This window comes from Chanos chanos, chromosome 5 (genome assembly GCF_902362185.1).
Source record: "Chanos chanos chromosome 5, fChaCha1.1, whole genome shotgun sequence".
NCBI lineage: Eukaryota > Metazoa > Chordata > Actinopteri > Gonorynchiformes > Chanidae > Chanos > Chanos chanos.
In genome coordinates, this window is record NC_044499.1 from 11,459,085 (window position 1) to 11,478,733 (window position 19,649).

The 19,649-nt window shown below is 40.0% G+C and overlaps 1 protein-coding gene across 1 annotated transcript in view; it reads left to right on the forward strand.

The window, feature by feature from the left end:
• clstn2a (calsyntenin 2a) overlaps positions 1 to 19,649 on the forward strand; it is a 97,567-nt gene that overhangs the window by 28,363 nt on the left and 49,555 nt on the right. The gene's annotated exons all lie outside the window — the stretch shown is intronic.

The window sequence follows — 19,649 nt, forward strand, 5'->3', positions numbered from 1 at the left end:
AGAGCCATTAATAAAATATGCCTTAACCTGACCTGAGATCAGCTTCAGGAGAACTACATCTCCACATGTAAGTTTTGGCCTTGAGGGTTCCATGTACCTAAAATGTCACCAGCATGGACTGTATCTGCTCCATTGTTTTGTGCTGCGGATTGATTGGTTATGGTTTGCGGGGCTAGTATAAAAGAGGTTTAACCGCGCCTCTCCTCAGCGTTATGGAGACTGATAGAGCCGACTCACAGGCACGCTTGCAGTATGCTTTCCACCTTTATCTCCAGTAAAATGTATCTCAACACAGCGTTGTCCAAGGCCAGCAACCCCCCCCCCCCCCCCCCCCCCCCCTTTCTGGTTCATAAGTGAGCGGCCTTGGACAACGACCGCAACAACCTGTTTGTTCTCCCTGCCGAAAACTGCGATCCAAACCGCGGTGCTGAGAGTGGCAGCTAAGTTTTATGAATTGCATGTTTATGTAAGGTGACTACTTCCCACTCAGTGCCTTTGGGTTCAGACTGAAGATTGCTGACAGGAGGTACAAGAGACCTGGAAGGTGCTGTGTAATTAAACAAAGTGATTTTTTTTGTTGTTGTTGTTATTGTTTTTGCAGGCAAATAAGAAGTTGTTTTTTTTTTTTTTCCTTTTTTTTTTTTTTGTTGTAGGTAGCATTCTACACCTCATTAAGTAAAAATGGCTAAAATTAATCTCTTCTCTGACAGCCTTGAAAAACTCACGTTTAGTGTTTTTTAAACGTTATTAAACAACACAGAGTGCTTCATTTTTATTGTACCTCACAGACTGCTACCCTAAAAAAAAAACTTTATTACGGTGTATATACTCATCGCAACATAGGACAAATGCAATCTGGAAATTTTTACGACGCGATGAATTTTTAAAAGGCAGTGTTGGGAAATTACCCATGGCATTCAAAAAGCAATTGAATTAGTTTTCTGTCTGATGTTTTCATGGCATATAAATGGTAGAAGGCCACTGTTTCTGGTGAATTGTGAGGAAATGAATACTGCAATTGTTTGTTGACAGGAAAGCAGGTAAGAGCCAAGAGATGTGACGACATACGATGGGTCTCGTGGAGATTTGAAAAAAACACACAAAAAAAACAAAAAACACCAAGAAAAAACCCCAAAACAAAACCGTCCCTGGTCCTAATCTGTCACTCTTTATAATCCCTCTCCCCCTCAACCGTTTTTTTCCCCCTCGCCTTCATCGGCTCTCTGTCTTGCTTTCTTTTTCCAAGACAGACCATGAAGTTTGTGAGTTATTCAGAGGAGGCTTTGTCATCAATCCTGTTTTTGTGTGTGTGTGTGTGTGTGTGTGTGTGCGCGTGTGCACGTGCGTGTGTGCGTGTGTTTTCGGGAGGAAGGAGTGGAACGTCCTCCTGGCACCGCATTAATTGGTGTGTGGGAACATCGCCCAGGATTGTTAAGTGCTTTTCCTTTTTGTTCCATCTTTCTTTTTTTCCTTTTTTTAACTTTCTCTCTCTCTCTCTCTCTCTCTCTCTCTTTTTTTTAGTTTTTTTTTTTATATCTCATACACGAACTTGCTTTGATGTAAAATAACGATGATGAGTCTAAAGTCGATGGTATATGCTGAGGCAGGGATCCTGAAAATGAATTGTTATTCTGGGAACAAGAGTTTCCCCTGTAGAGAAGATGAGCGTAGGTCTTGTAGTATGCATGAAGCATTCTCAATCAAATTACCGTGAAGGATGACTCTGACTTGGAAGTGGAAGGAAAAGAAAAAAAAAAAATACAAGAAAAAAAAAAAGAAAAACGGCGGCTTCATTTGCTAATTCTTTGTCTGTGCTGCAGTTACACTGTCTCCTCCTCCATTAATCTCCTCTCCTAGATGATGCACTGTACTGTATTGTTTCCTGTAAACTTTGCTTTGCTCACAACAGATTATGGCTCACACACACACACACACACACACAAAAAAGACAGGACGTGGTCCAGAAAAAAACAAAAAATATATGGATGGATGGCAGACCCTTACATGAGCATGAGAAAAGAGGTAGAGGGTGAAAGAAAAATGCTGCTGCTGCATCATGGCTGTGTGATAGTGCATTGTGTTTCCTCTCCAGAGACTGAGATCTCTCTGAAATTAGTGGGAAAATGCGCTGTTATTTTTGAGTCTAATATCTGAACAAGCAGAACGGTTAAAAATGGGTTTTGGAAATATCAATATTACTGGTTCACCCTCGGAATCAAGAAAATAACTGATTTGGGACAGAATGTTTCTTTTTTTAAATGAACTCCCGTATATATGCGAGTGACGTTTTTATGTCTGTATCCAGTTATGTTTATTTTGCTAGTTACTTACAATCGCTAAATTGTATTACATACACAGCTGAGGTTAGAATTCCAGACGTTTCAAAAATGAACTATAATTGATGGAAACACTTGCGCCTGTGCGCTTTACGCTGCAGTAATTATTTATGTGAAGATGCCCTGAATATTTATGAATGATTATATGGCATAATGAGAGGGATTATGCGGGTATTAAGCAGGTAATCTCAATGGCGGCAGAACATTTCAAAACAATACACCTCAACACATTTTATATGAATGACTTTAAAGGAAGATTGAATAACTTGGCTCCCAGAATCGGGCACACTCAGTAATAATAATAATATTAATAATAATAACAACAATAATGATCATTTATCTGACATTTGGCTGCTGAAATTTACTCTTCTGCTAATTGGATCTGCTTTTGTGTCTTCCAGCTGCTTTTATAAACGATCAGTGATTTGCGCCGTGGCATCACCACTAATTACTCACTCACGCATTTGGAAGACAGGATCTACTGAAAATCAGGCTGATGTGCTCCATATTTGGACTGTACTGTGCCTTTTAGTTCAGCTTGTGGACTGAAGTTCGATAAATATTCAAAGATGTATGTTGGAAGAAATACGTACGTGTTTGTCTTGTGATATATTTGTGTCTCGTTGTCCTATCTTCTGCTTTATGAGACAAACAAATAATGGCCCTTATCTATCTATACCAGCACTAACATTGTTGAATAAAACCGAATAACAGCCATTATGTGCACTCTATGCTATTCTATTTAAATCAAAAGCATTTTAGACCCGTTAATGTGCTGAATAGCATCATTCTTTGTTTCGTTTGTACTTTTCATTATCGCATATGTTTGAAATACCTTCTTCTTCTTCTTCTTCTTCTTCTTCTTCTTCTCCTTCCTCTTCATTACATGTTGTTTTAATAGCTACATTTTCTATGTGTTTTTTGTTGCTGTTTTCAGTCTTCATTAGGAATGTTACATGACGATCTGCTGAGCTGAGAAGTACTTATCAGTCAGCTTACAGCTCTGACAAGTTCTCAGTGTCACATTGTTAGACGCAAGATAAACCTGAGGAATAAAGTGGAAAGGTGATAAGTGCAACAGAAATAGAGTTGAAACTTTTTACTTTGAATGTTATTGTGCATGGAGATAAGGAATTACGTTTGCGTTTGCTTGTGATTCGCGCAGTCTTCAGTGAAAAAAATGTTGTGTTCAGATGGTGAGACGTGGACGGTGAGTAAGGTGAAAAGTAATTTGAACTGTAGGAAGATGCCGTTTCTGTGGACTGTTTGGAGACTTGGAAATTTTTTTAATTTTTTCATACTTTCATAGTTTCATACTTGGATTGCGCTTGACAGGATGTAGTTTGTCTTACACACCTCTGGCCCGGTATGGCATCACTTGTCACAAATGTATCGAGGCAGATTTTCTGACATCTAGATTTTAAATGACTTGTTCAGAATTTGAAAATCTACTCTCCTCTCAGAAGTGCATTTGTTTTCTCCTCCAGGTCCTTTGACCTAAAAGGTTCCATCCATCACATCTCTTCAAATGATAAACTGTTTACTTCAAACGTGGATGTCTGTCCGCAGTTTAATAATGATAATACAGTTCGAAATGTAAGCAATATTATATTTCATACAGTAATTTGACAGTCGCGACACCCTGAAATGGATGTGTTTTGTTTTTTTCTTTTTTTTTCTATCGTGAATAGTACCGTACTCTTAACTTTACTTTGATTTTCAGTGACCAAAGACAGAATAAAAGTGAGAGAGGGAGTGATCCCAGCTGATACTCCCGCCCATGGTCATCAGGCTACAGTCAGCAAGAGTTGTTTAAGGACTGTTTTAAGTGACTCCAGATCAGCTCTGTGAGCATTGCCCTTTTTCCCTGAGGACACTCAAAGATCCCACCAGTGCTGGGCACTTACATGAAATTACACCTACGGTCCTTCAGTGAGTTTAGGGAATGATTAAATTTAGTCTGCAAGCATAATTCAATAAAAGCGGAAAGGTTTTTTTTTTTTGTATGAAAATGAGGAAACAAACGCAAAGCTTGTTTCAGCTACCTTGAGAGAATAGATAGCTTTCATTGGTTAGTCTCTCACTTGGTTACAAAGTGATTTTAGCTTTTCAGACTGCCTCAGTACATTTATTAAATATTTCATTAACACAGCTAAAAAAAAAACCATTAAGCCAACTCACACTGACAGACAGCTTCTTACAGTCATATTAGGTAGGCTAGGTTTGTGCGGTCTTACTACATGCAAACTGCTAGTGATCCAGGTACTCCCTCTTAATTGAGCTGATGTTGATAGTTGCCACAGTTGATTTATTATTAGACCTGAAACTTATTTGACTGACAGGTAAATCTTGTGGGTATGCTGCTGTGCCGCACTTCAATTTCTTAATGTATCTGTATTTTATTAATAAATGTATTATATATATTGTACGTTGATTAATACTAACACAAACAAACATTACACCTAAGTGTATAATGCATTAAACTTACTGAACTGTGTCTGTACACAAGGTTAATAGTGAATTTGTAAAAGACAGGACTGAAAAAAGATAAGTTCAGAAGGTTTGGTTACATCTGACTCCCAGAGCCACTCTCTTGGGGCCTGAAAGTGCAAAGTCATCTTTGCAGTTTTAGCAGAACTCTATAGTGGTCTTGCTGCCCTGTGCCAAGTTCAGTGATGAGAGAAAGAAGCTCCCCTTAGCAAACGGCTATTTCCCCAGCGTAAAGGAGGATCAGAGGAGAAGTCTCTCGGAGTACAAGTACCAGAGTTTTGATCAAACCGTTCAGGTATTGGGACTGAGCCCAGCCCTGACAGAGACAGGCCAAAGAGAGAGAGAAAGAGAGAGAGAGAGAGAGAGAGAGAAAGGACAAAAGGCCTTTTCTCTTCCTTCCCATTCTTTTGAGTTTCCTCTAATCGCCTCAGTCTCTTTCTTTCTTTCTTTCTTTCTTTCTTTCTTTCTTTCTTTCTTTCTTTCTTTCTTTCTCTGTGAAGTGAGACAGGCCTGAACATGAAGGAAGGTGGTACACATCAAAGACTGTGTCTTGAGGGGGCCACGCAGATGCAGACATTAGCCAGTTTTCATGTGAGCACCGCAGTTGACTGCGGAAAATTTCAGCCTCCGCTTCCCTTCTAGGGCCATAATGACTGGGCCTGAGAGGCAGTTCAGAGCAGCCGAGGATAAGTCTCCAGGCTTAAGCAGACTCTCAGACTGAAGGATGGATTTGCCTTGATTTGAAAGATAAAGTGGTGTGCAGAAGTTTGGGGCGGAGAGAGCTGTGGACGTAGCCTGTGGAGAATGGAGCTCAAAATATGAACCCCTTTTCTCGGCTGCTTCCTCTATATTGTTGAGAACTTGTTTTGAATATTGACTGGATGGATTATATGATATGAAGTATCTCAGTGATTTCATTACTGCTTTGTTATTAGAGAAAAATGCAGAGCAAGAACATTACTGTTTTCTGTAAGTAGGCAATCAGCCATTACCTCAGCAAGGTAAATTTGCCCTTAAATATGTTTTAAACTGGTGTGCATTTTATGTCTGTTTTAATCTGTGGCCAAAATGAAAAGTTTTCATTTCAGAGAGATGCAGTAATTGTAATGAAGTACAGGTAGACAAAAGAATAGAAGATATATACAAGAAGAATAAAAGATATATACAAAAAGAAGAGAAGATATATACTAAAAGAAGATACATGTATCAGTGGCTTAAATCTTAAATACTTCTGCCCTAAATACAGCTTTAAAATCTCTTCTGCAACTTTTTAATGCAGGTTTTGTGGTAAATGAATGATAATAAATTATATTAGTGCATTTAGCTGACAGTCTTATCTAAAGTAAACAGCAGTTATTTTCTATAGCAGTCTTTACATGCCTTTGGAGCAACCTTGAGGTTAAGTGCTTTGCTCAAGGGCACCCTGTTAGACAGACCGCAAACCCTCGGTAACAAGGCCGATTCCCACTCTGTTATGGTTTTACCTTGTACTGTAACAGGGCTGATTCCCTCTCTGTTATGGCTTTACCTTGTACTCTAACCGTGTAAGGAGAGCCATACACAAGGGGCTAATAGCCAAAAATCTGATGTAATACTCACATGGTCAGTATGATTGAAGTTTTATTACATGGTTAGTTTATCATATGCTGGTCCTGTCATGATAAGGAGATTTATGAATCTATTATTATGAGTATATGAACATCAGTGCTAGTCAATGAGGCAGACTGTGTGCATGGTGTCAGGGCTCAGTGAGGAGCTTGACTTCATAGGAATGCAATTGCTGTCTGATTTCTTATATTCACATTATGTAATATTGGAAACTGGCTTACAGACCTTTGCCTTTGAAACAGAATATGGTGGGCAGGGAAAAAAAAATATATCAAAGGTTAGCAGGGCAGATTTAATGAGATTGGAAGTCTCTGTAGAAAAGGTTCTGAGTTCAAAGCACCTGGAATAAAAGCAGAGGGGGGTCAGTCCAGTACAGGTAATCCGCTTTCCACAGGACTGATGTCATTATTGCAAATCTTCCATCATAGGGCCCACCGGATAGATCCATTCACACTCTCAGCTTTCATCTCCCGAGAAAGCAGGTGAAGAACAATACATTGTACGTCTGTCCTCCTACACGAACGTCACGTTGTCCACACGCTCTGACTTCAGCGCAAGAATGTGGCGTGATAATTGCATGAGAGATTAAGAAAGATAATCTGTCCGAGAGAAAATTGTAATTGTGTAAAGAAAGGCAACCCACACGCACACGTTCATCACCTGTTTGTTAGCACATCATTGATTGTATTGGGTCGGAATAGGTTTTCCGTTATTCAAGCACAAGGGGTGGAGCAGATGAAGGTTTTGCAGTCACGTTTGATGGGTACACATCTTGAGTGTATTCAGTGCAAATTGCCAGAGCTGCACATGTGAGGAATCAACCTGAGTCAATATTTGAGGAAAATCTTTGCAGTATAGGTATGTTTTTTTTTTTTTGTTTTGTTTTTTTTTTTTCCCTCAAATGACCTGTTTTGCTGACAAGGTCATGACTACTCTCAGTGCATTATGTTTACGTGATATATTTCTTTAAAAAAAAAAAAAAAGGGCATCTAGAATGTTCCAGTTTTAATCCGCAGTTGCATGGTTTGCCCTTGGAATGAATCAGGTTTAGTCTTTAGAATGATTCAGCTTTAAGATTAAGCTTTTGTTTCCTATGAATTTTCTAATAAATGTTTTAAGATTTTAGTGATAGCCCCAAATACAAAATTTTAAATTTTTATTCCTCTGCCAAACCATCAGCTTTTTCTGTTTACCAGAATTTTCTTTGAAATCTCCTAAAATGAAGTGGCATCGTGTTTTTGCTGTCAAGGTAACTGAAGTTACACAGAAGTTCTTTTTTCTTCCATTCCTGTGGCTTTAACAGGGATACACCAGTGTTGCGGAAGGCACCTTTAAGCGTCTCAAATATTTACTTTCGTCCCACACATAGTAAATCCAATAGTTTCATTTTAGGAAGGTACTTAATGCTCTCAGGATGTTCTGGCCATAACACTTTTATGACCTTGCTTCCACCTTTGAATTGCTGCCTTGTTTATTGACAAGTACATTTAAGCACTCTACGGAACTTCAAATGATTTTTCTCAAAAATCTGTCTTTCTTTTTTTTTTTTTTTGTCCAGTGATATTTGGTTGTTTCACATTCTCAGGAATCACAGTGGGAATGTGGCATCATTTTGATTGAAGGAGCAATAAAGCTTAAAATACATTACTGACAATTTCCTTATCTGTGATTTTTTTTTTTTTTTGCTTTAATCGCCATTTAATTTCTCTGCCTGGTAATTCCCTCTTATCATGCATTTGTAAGATACACGACGCAGAAAGGTCAGACCTTTCATATATGTACCATAGATCACTGAAAGCTATCGAATGACAGACAGAATACTGTGAAGAGGGTTCAAACTACAAGTTAATGTGGGATTATATCACAGGTTAGAGGATAACGGTACAATTTGGTTTAACGTGCTGATCCTTGCTTTAATCACACTGGACACGGAAATCTTCCATGTTTTGTGGTGATGTCGCGTGTATTTTGTGTGGAGAAATGCAGCAGGTAGGCAAGAGGAAGAGAAGGAGGAAAGGAGAGGAAAGGGATTTATTGCTTAATTGTGAGGTTACAGTCGTAATAGTGTTTCACTTAAGGACTTTCATCCTTTCCACATCAACTCCACTCATCAGAGTCAAGAAATCAATGAGGGAAAACAGATAACTCTTAAGTGCTTTTCTGTGAGAATGTGTGCCTGTTTGTTTGGACATGAATGACTCAGAGATTAAGAACTTGTATATGTGCGAGAGGAGAAGAAATATATTGAGTGAAATAGAGCCTTACAATATATTATGTTTTAAGTCAAATTTGTGCCAGGTTTATTTTTTTTATAGGTTTGGAGGGGGGAAAGTTTGGAGGAGTTTTGTGTCACAAACTTAAGATTTCTTGTGCTGCAATTCCCTGACTAGAGTGTTATCATAGTGCTGCAATGGTCTTAGTTTTAGGTGGTCCCTTTGTCCTTGTGCTTTGTGATTTAGTTTTCAATCTATTTCTCTCTCTCTCTCTCTCTCTCTGCTTTCCTCTCAAATTGACTGCTTGTCTGAGTCTCATTTCTTAAGAGATTATCATTCTTTCTCTCTCTCTCTCCCTCTCTCTCTCTCTCTCTCTCTCTCTCTTTCTCTCACTGGCTAAATCATCACCATCGATTTTCTTGCCCACTATTGTGGCACTGGCCTGTGAGCAGGGAGTGATATTTCTCTAATGAAGGTGTCTGTAGCTCCAGCAGACGCATCATTAAGTCTTCTGGAACGCCCATGTAGAACGTGATCTGCTCTCATTTTTAGCACATTAAGCAATTTCATCCCACAGCTTTTCATTCAGCTGTTTGAGGGCGTCACTCTTTTTTTTTTGGTTATCCTACTCACTTTTGCTAGGACCTTGAAACGCTCTGGTAATTATAAACCTGGGATATACCCAGGCAGATAAAGCGTCACGTTTGTGGCAAAGAGAATTTTTTTCTCTATTTATTGTTCTAAAGTGTCATTGATCACAAATGATGGGTACTCAGCCAAATCATTAGAATGCATAAAGCGCTTGACGTACGTCCGTGTGCCGGTCTGTTGTCGACAGATACAGAGAAATAAGAGAGATGAAGAGTGTGTTTCTTAGACACCCCCAAGAGCGTGTCTGCCCTGAGACAAGAAGAGGTACTCAGAAAGGCACAGACTCTGCATGTACTGAAGGTTGAAAGACCTGTTCAAGGATAGTGCATTGACCCACGGCGTAATGTGTGCAGAACGACTTAATGAAATGTGTAAGGGTGGCAGCCGAATCCAATCTGCTTTTTCTCCCCCCGTTTGCTGTCACCCATTTGACGGGGATACGATGGTCCTGACAGGCCAATTAGATGGGTATTTGCATATCTCTTTCGCCCCGTTTGCCTTGTTCGAGGAAGCGTAAAATAGGCTAATAACGCTGTAGAACCTGTGTTCAGCAAGATTCCATTCAGAATACCTTTACGCTGTGACATGACCGCTCCCCCCTTTACACATGACTCTTCTCATGAAAGTCTAAATCGCACCGGAGTATATGGAAATGTATCTCCTTCTCTCTTTTTTTTTTTTTTCTTTTCCCTCTCCTCCAACCGCGGATCGTGTCGCTCCTCTGTTGTTCTAAGGTCTCAGGGAACAGCGTGTGAATTCCAGATCATTCCGTGAGACCGTTGCCTAATGGATTGGGCAGGGGGGTGAATAAAGCGATACGTAGGCATGGATAATCATAAGATGAACCACGGTGAACGAGAAGTCATAGGGACTTTTAGGGAAGCTATATGTTTTAGAGAGGTATTTCCTTCAGTTTGCTAAAAAAAATGTCAAACATGAGAAGTAACATACCTAAATCGTCAAAGTCTCGGTCAGATGGACACTCTACCCTTCTGGACAAAGAATGAGTAATGGAGTACATTCCATTCCCTTGACTTTTCAAATATTCATGACCTTCTTGTACCATTACAAAGGGCAAGAAAGCAGTTTGGGCACTCATACATAATGAATGCATAATGGACATTTATCTTTTTTTTTTTTTTTTAGACATCATACTTTAATGGTGTTAAGTGAAATGGAATGGCCTAAGGCATCAGTGTAGAGATTCTGTATTTTGTCTTTTTGCGGTACAGCATCTGACAGTGTGCTGACTAATACTTTGATGTAGTTATGCTCTGAGGACTGTGGTTGAAGAACAGTAGCTTTTGGGAAATTGTTGCTTCTTCTTCTTTTTTTTTTTCTTTTTTTTTTTCATCCGCAGTATGTCCTCAAGATCCCAAATAGCCCCAAGGCTTTTAGATTAAGTACATTCATAAAATGATATGACTTAGAACAGGATGAATAATTATCAAATATTCATCCAATTTCAACCCTCTTCAAAACAAAGGTCCGTTTTATTAACCAAGCCAGTGACCACGCAAAAAGTCCAAACCATTCTTGTCTTGCATCGTAATGAACCAACTGCTTGCAATTGGGAACGTGTGCTTACGTCCCATCACCTGTACCATCCTGTCCACTTTTAAGCAGTTAAAACTTTACAGTTGCTGTTAAAACCATTACACAGATTTGCTCCTGGACCAACAAGGACTTAACAAATTCTTTTGTTAGCACAGAGCAGAGATACGTATAATTGTAACTACGATGCACAACACTAACACACCAACTTAAGGTTATCTCTGCATTTAAACATGGAGACACATGGTCTCTGTTGAGTGTTTTCTCCACTGATCAGTTTCGCAAACCAATATCTGTCTCTGCAATAGGGAACCCTTTAGGAGAGCAGAAACAGGGGATCTGTCGTTAAATTAGATCTTCCCTCACAGTCTAATCCATGACTAATTAAAGACCCTATACCTCCCCCCCCCCCCCCCACCTCCACCTCCACCTCCACCTCCACCACACACACACACTTACTTAATATGTTCACATGTGGACAAAAGGGGTTTGGGGTCAATTACAGTGGTGTAATTATTATAATTGACTAATTTCCACCCCATTACCCTCCTTTATGTTGTGCTTAACATTTTGTAATTTGATGTGCAAATGATCATTGGATCACAGTGATGAATGATGCATTAAGTCGAGGAAACTGTTGGGCCATTAATATTGCAGAGAAATGTGCTGTCACAAAGCGAGGTAAAGCCGCACATACCTCGCGTCCTTGGCACGCTCTTTCCAGCGTTCATCGTCCATTTTTTTGCACGAACCTTGGCCATTTTAAACAGCGTTGCCATGCCTTTGGTTTCACATTCGGACGCCCTATTTCTCAAAAGCCATTGCTTCACAATGCGGGTGTACCGACCCTAAATTTAACTGGGCACATGGAGGTTTACAGTAAATGCAAAATTGTGCTCCCGCAAATTTTCTCATGAGTGGTGCTTTACAGGAATTGGCGACACAGTAGGTCATACTGATTCGGGAACAAAAGTGACGTCAGGTGAGGTAATTCAAGCTGGAGAGCTGCTTCAAAATTTTCTTCTAACATGTTGATTTTCGCAGTAGTGCTTTTCAAAGCCATCAAGCAGTCCACCTGAATGTAGAGCTGTTTTGAGTTTTTTTTTCCACCACGGGGTACACAAAACAAAACTTCCACCGTGCCTTTTCTGCATCACCTTATCACAAAAGTAGGGAAAATCCAACACATGCCATCCCTCTCTGTTGCAGGACCACATCCTGTTAGTTTCACTGTGCAGTATCGCCGACGCTCCATTAAAAATGAATGACTTCCGCCGGAAAGCAAAATATCCTGTTGTGTAGTGAGACCATTGCAGTAGAACAAAAGAAGCATTAGACAGTGAATCATTTGATGCTATGTGATTTCAGATTGCAATGACAACATAAGGATTAGAGCATCTCACTCAGTAGCTTGAAATCATGACTACTTGGATACAATTTTTTTGCTGGTCATTTTGAGCATTTAAAATCTTTTCCGAAGCACTGGAAAGGGGTGCAGACATGGGCTTCTTAATGTACATCGCAAATTCAAAATGAACGTCAACACGCCCTTGGTTTTCCTGTCAATACACTTATCTCTACTCACTTACTAGCACGATTTACTGCTTTTGTATATAACTGTAAGTGTAAAATGTTTTTGTTCTTTGTGTAAAAAAAAAAAATACCATCAATATTTATAACAAGCATACATCGTGCTACTTGTAAAGCTGGGTTGTCTGTGACATGACTTTTACATGAACAATAGGGACCTCACTCAGCTTTGCCCTGCTTATGGCTGCGGCCTGTCACTCAGCATTCGAAGGGACAACGCATCAGATCCATCTCTGGATCTAAACCCATCAACAGCGGTTTTTCCTCTCCTAAAGCGTTTTGGGATTGGTCCAAGGAATTGGTTATTTGGATCACTCAATGTCATTCAAAGCACTTGTTATTTTCCAAAGACTGTCCACCCTTTGTGATAGAGATATACGGTTATGTGCTCATTTTTACCTTGCAGATGGATAAATTGGCTCACAGACGAAAAAAAAAGAAAGAAAGAAAAAAAAAAAGTTAAATTAATTGAATGTTTTCAAAATACATCCACGGTCAATGAAATTGACTGCTGTAATGGTCCGACTTCAAAGAGCCCCTTACTGTGCTCTGTGCCCTTGGCCACACCTCAGTAATCATCCTTTTTAGGTGCAGGCAGAAAGAAAGGAAAAAAAAAAAGAGGAGAGTGGATTTGGCGAAGTCGCGAGTCGTCTGAAAGGCATTGTTAACGATTGACAGAGCAATGGATGAGGGCGTGTGAAGCTATCAATCAGTTCTCCACAAAATGAAGTAAGAGTCGAGGCAAACGTATACTTACAGGCACTTTTTGCCATCTAGGCTGTGAATGGGTCAGTCCTCTCTGAACAATGGATTGTGACAGGAAAGAAGTTTTTGTCTTTTTTTTTTTTTTTTTTTCTTTAGGCAATGCTGTTTTGGGACTGACATTTCTGAAAATGTCTCTCGCAACCTTTCTGTTCTTTAGTGGCGTCATGTGACCCTCCCCTTATTTCTTAAATGGATGTCAGTACGCTGTTTATTTGGAATTGTTTTAATGATCCCCTCACACTGACACCGTCTGAGTCAAATGGCCTTTCTCCGCTGTCTTAGTAACAAGTTCCATGATTAAGAAAGGTCAAGCCTTCTGGGTTTAGCACTCTCTGGTTTTTCCTTTGACACTGTTTTTTCCCCTGAAAAATCTGTCACCTACTTCACTGACATGGATTAGCCTGCTTATGTTTAGGTAAAACTCTCTGACATGACTCCTTAGTGGTCATTTTGATTTTCTCCTCCACAGCTAGCTAGCTGCCTTATGCTGTGTTCCGAAGCAAAAAAAAAAAAACAAAACCTGTTATCTTTTACACTACACTACAGCACATTCATAATCCAAGGACTCTTTTCAAGTGACATTTTAGGAGCCATCGAGTATTACTTAGAGATTTGACCATGATTTCAGACTGTTCAAAAAAATGTGAAGCTTCAGTAAAAAGGGTAAACACTGTCTTGAAGTTCTCCTTTATTGTCCTGAAAAGGCTCCAAATATTTACTCCCCGAACCACAGTGTCTAAAACTGTAGACTTTAGCAGTTTAGGAGGGCACCATGGTGACAGTCCTCTCACCACCACACAGAGAGATGTCACAAAACAAAACAAGACACAGCCATAACTCTGGCACTGGTTGTAATTACACTCCCTGAGAGGTGTAATTCAGACTAATTCCTCCATTTCCCTTGGTGCACCATTGCTGTTAAACAACTGCTGTCACTGGAGAGAAATCCTCGGACAAAAGACCAGATTTCTGCTTCTCTTCGTCTGTTCCACTCTCTTTGAAACATACATCCAAGCCATCTTTTTTTTTTTTTTTCCTTCTCGTTGTTTTAAGTCGGGGCCAGTACTCATTCTCGTTGGCACTCTGTGTTCCTGCTGTTCTCTCTCACAGCTCAGTTTTCTTTTTCTTTTCTTTTTTTTTTTTTTTTTGGTATAAAGATAGAGTGGTGCTCATCAGTAGTCATCTCACACAACATGAAAGAAGTTGGGGGAAGGCAGGGATTACTTGGCTCTTTAGGCCTAATTAATCAGCACTGTGTGCTACTGTGGAATGGTCTGGACTGAGGATCAAAAGGAGGTAAGTCACTACCTCAACTGGGATGGACGTTACAAAAAAAAAAAGTCATCATCAATCATTTAATGACCACTGATTTTTCTGAAACTAACCCAAAAAAAAATATATGTTTGATAGCAATTTTACCCTGGACTTGCCAAGCCAATGGAAAGTGGAACCAATCAAATCAATAGATAAGATGTGTAATGAGTGTGGGAATTGACCCCTGATATTCCCACAGCTGAAATATGTTCTGGCTCAGTGAATTGGGGAAACCAAAGACAATTTTCCATATTCTCCGTGGGTTATATTATATCAGGGAAAAAAAAATGTGACTAAGTGTGGGACACAGTTTCTGGTTAAGGGAGTTAATGTACAGTTCCAAGGACAAGATAGTCTTTTTTTTCTTCCTCTCCCCACCTCTGCGCTGGAGCCATGGTAGGTCTGCCTTGGGGTAGGTGGGGGTGGTTTGGGCTGGGGGGCTGGGTGTTGGAGGGGCCGGGGGAGGGGGGGGGGTGGCTTAGGAAATGCTATTTTGGGTCTTGATGCTTGCTGTCTCTCATCCCCCATGGCTTAGTCTTCTGACTTGCAGCATTTTAAAAAGCACTGGTGCTCTATAAGTCCCTCTGCATTATTGATGAACAAGCAGAGGTTTACTTTAAAAAGCCATCACCACAGAGAGGGGGAGAAAGAGAGAGAGAGAGAGAGAGAGAGAGTGAGAGAGAGAGAGAGGGGGTGGGAAGATGCACCCCTGACAGACAGCTCTTACCATGTGGAAAGAAAAATACACAAAGCGACCTCCTGAAAACACTTTGACTCATGCTGTTGACAGCCTGAGAAAATGCCTGCACTCTTATTTCCACACTCTCACACGGTGTACTTATGCACTCTCATCTGCACCGAGTCACACTATGACCTTTTTTTCCGTGGTGCATTTCAACAGCAGTAATACAGGACAAAACATGTTGCGTGATGTTTTGCTCTTTGGTTGGTTGTGTTGAGAGTTCATAGTCTGAGAAGAATCAGCTGGAGTTTACACGTCCCCCAGACTGAAACATAAGCCATTGGGAATGGCCAAGAATTATAAAGGGTCTAAACTCAAAGTTGTGCTTATCACAAATGTGCCCAAACTAAAATACAGAGGATTTGCTTCAGTGCACAGTTTGAACAGAAGTGTTTGTGTGCGTGTGCGTGTGTGTGTGTGTGTGTGGGTCAGAGAAAGGTGAGAGAGAGTCACGCTGAAGACATACACAGGAGAGTTCAGACCCTCACAATCAATGCTCTCCTTCCTCTGAAGAGCACTGAGAGGAGGAACAGGCAAAAAGGCAATAGCCTATTTCAGAGCAGCCCCCCCGAAGACTTGACATTAAAAAGTGTTTGCTGGGGAAAAGTAGATAAGAGAGACAAAAGAAAAACATATTGCTTGTGTTGGTGTAGGAGGAAGATGGTGACCCGTAACCAAACCAGAGATTTCTTCGACGTCACCATCTCACCTGTTATCAATGTCATTAGCATGTTGCCATTTGGTGGCCTCTGATCATCTCCCAGGAATCCTCGCTCAGCCCTATGCAAGGCTGATGCCGCTGTTTGCAAGTGTCTCTGGTCCTCTGTGACCTTTAGCTGACCTTTAGGTGTTCTGTGGTTGCTACAGAGACAGTTTTACAATGACGCCGTTATCTCTTTTCAAACAGAGAGAGCCGGTTTGTGTTATTACATTTGGTGTTGTTGCGGTGGCCTAACCTTTGCGTCCAACGAAACTGTATCAAAGCACAGCTGTCACAACTTGCTCTCTCAATTTCATCCACAATGGGCCTACACTGTAAACTCATGCAGGGCTCCCTGTTTTTTTATGTTTTTCATGTTCGGTCTTTGAACAAAAGCGCAGACTGGTTCGCATGGCGAAGTTAATTGCATTCCTTTTGTACCCCGTATAATGAGAACAAGAACTGCTCAAAATAGCAAATGACTTAAAGGATTAAAAGACATTGTTTCTGAGGTCCCATAATGCTTCCTATTATTTTATTCTTTTATATGTAGTTGTCGGAAAATGTTATGCTGTTCTAATACACAGCGAAACTGACGTCGAGCATAACGAGTTTTGATCCCTTGGAAAGGCCTTTACTGATAACCCATAACAAATTTGGCTCTGCCATTTTTAATTTTCAGTCATTTTCAGTCAGCTGAAATATTATTTCAAAGAGGAAAAACATCCTATCCTGAAAATAAAACATTATCCATTTAAGTAGTAATAGAGCATTATTACTGTGGGCTTAAGTAAAGCATTATTCCAGCTTAGGATAAGAAATCAGCAGTGAATTTCAGATGTGTCGAGTTAATCAAAATGTGTTGCTTGGTATTTTCTCCTATATTGAGGAAACACCAGCAGTCAATGGCACCTAATCCCTTTTGCACAGTATCACAAACAATATCAGGAAAGAAATGGGATTATCACTTTGGTAATTCTCTAACTGTCACATGATAGAGCGGACTAATTTTGTAAGTGAAAAGAGAAACCTTTCCGGCATGTTTCTTAGGTAAAACACCTCTTTCATAGGGAGATAGCACTGACATCTCATCTGTTTCCATCTAGAGCACTGCAATAACTCTTTTTCCAGTACTGGGGCGACAGATTCTCAAAGAATTGTAGCACAAAGCATGGTGCATAATGGGATAGCACAAAAAACTATTGAGGTATACGAGCACTGCTGTATACACACACACACGCGCACACACACACACACACACACACACCCACACACACACACACATCACAGGTGGACAAATTGTGAAAAATCTTTGACTATACCATGGTTGTCCTTTAAAGTTTTTATTTTCATAGAAGTAGTCATGATGGAGGGCTGGTGCTCTCATATTAAGGCCTGTGACACTTTAATTTGCCAGACCCCTTTCTATCAACCGATTTCAGGAAATACTAGTTGATAGAAAGTCTGCCAGCATTGCTACAATGCGGACAGTGGATATGGTACGCAGAACACAATAAATGTGATATTTATCGGTCAGTTTTGTCATAATTTAGTCGAACCACTTGACAGCAAAAGCTATAACTTTTTAGACCATTTTTTTTGCTGATTAAATCTTGCATGTTAATTCAAAATGTCTGCTGCTGGTTTATTTAGGGGGAAGCGGATGCACTCAGTGGAGTTCCACCCTTAGCCCACAGCAAAAGCATACACTGTCATTAACTGTCATTACCAACATTACCGCTATGCTAGTCATTTTCTAATAAGACAATTCAGTGACGAGAGAGTGATATAAATGTGGGATACATAACATTACAGTTTGTCCATCAAAATACTGTAGGATCTAACCGGTAAAAAAAAAAGAAAAAAAAAAGCATATATATGCCATTTGGCTGTAAACTACAACAACAATAACAACATGCCATGTTTCTCCAGTCACCCAATGAGCAGTTAAATGTTTTGACTCTCGCAAGAAAATGAAGGACTCACAAGCACCGCAGGACTAGTCTTTGTCTGGAGCTCTGCCACAGACGAGCAGCAGGAATTCCTACTGTTTTTGAATCTGTAGTTAGAATCTAAAAAAAAGAGAGCAATCTTTTATTGAAATGAGATTGATGCACTTTTTTTTTTTTTTTTTTGGCATCTACATGAAGCATTTCATGTTCAGATTTCCAGGGAGAAATTGTGTTATAGGAGAGAATGGCACAAAAGTCAGTACGGGTCAGCTGTAACATCTGAACATTTTCTCAAGTTCTGTGGAACATGTAGTCATTTATTTATGTTTACATATCCAACATATTCATCCTTTCCTCCTGCAAATAACTTTTTTTTTGTGTATAATTTACTATATGTTACAGCTAACCCCCCCCCTGTTATTTCTGCACGTAGATCTACATAACACTGGCCACGTTGGTGTTCTAACAGAGTTGTAGTAGGGATATAATAAGCAGTTCATGTTTGTTTTTGGTTATTCACTGTGCTCTTGTCCACCCACACCGAGTGCCGGAGAGCTCTCTGTTCTAGTTGGTATTGTAGGCTCTTCATGTTGACCTTGCAGGTTAACATGTGATCTGAGGAGAGAAGGAAACGCTTTTATGGTGCCTGACACAGAGACGTGGTGTTGGCAATGTGTGTGTGTGTGTGTGTGAGTGTTCCCCATCGCGGTGGGTAATAGCCCATGGGCATAATTACACAGCCAAATCCATCACCAAACCTTCCTCGCAGGCTATTGTTTCTGTTTAATTGCTACACTGCTTTTGAATTGTTCTATTAACCATAGACCTTGCTGTGGTGAAAATAACAGTTTAATCAGAGTCCATTTCCTCTTCATTAGGAGAAATAAACTACTGGCAGAGAGCCAGGAGTCTAGTCACATATACTGAATGCTTATGGCATATTGCACCATAAGTGCATGTGTATGCCTTTTGTATATGGCTGTGTGTATGTGTGTGTGTGTATGTGTATGTGTTGCTTGGTACACTGACACTTTGAACTGTTATGTTGTTTCACGTTCTGTCACATTCTGTTACAGTCCTGCTTGCCTGACTTGATTTTCTGCCATGCTGATTCTCTGAACCATTATGTGCCACTTAGAGACAGGCTATACTGCTCCATCTTAAAATTTCCAGGCAACCTGCTTTCTAAGCTTTTTTAGTTTAATTAACTTGATGTTTGAGAAATTCTCTAAAAAAAAAAAAAAAAGAAAAACAAAATTTGGCCACAACCTGAGTAAACTCAATCAGAAGTTGTTGCTGTCTGTTTTTTCAGTACCCTAGCCACTCCAACAGACTTAAGTCACTATTCCTAGATCCTCAGGAATGAACTGCAAAAACATGTTCCGATGACAAGTCAAGAGAAAAGGATTCAAGAGTGGACTCTGGCCTTGGGAAAAGGAAAACAGTATCCTCCATTTTCTTTTTTCCCTTTTTTTTTTTTGCATTCTTAGTAATTCGACAGTGAAAGGTAGATGCTTTTGTCCTCTCAAGGATCCATATATGACATACTTCTTTGAGAATAGAGACATCAAAGACCATCCTTTGATCAAGTGAGCTGTAATTGCATATTTCTCTGGCCAGAGTAATGGTATGTTTGATAGCTGCTTCTGGATGGTTTTCCATATTTTGCCCTTCTGGGTCATTTTTCTGAGTAGCTGAGAATGATTCATCATAGCAGTAAGTCCATGCTCAGTT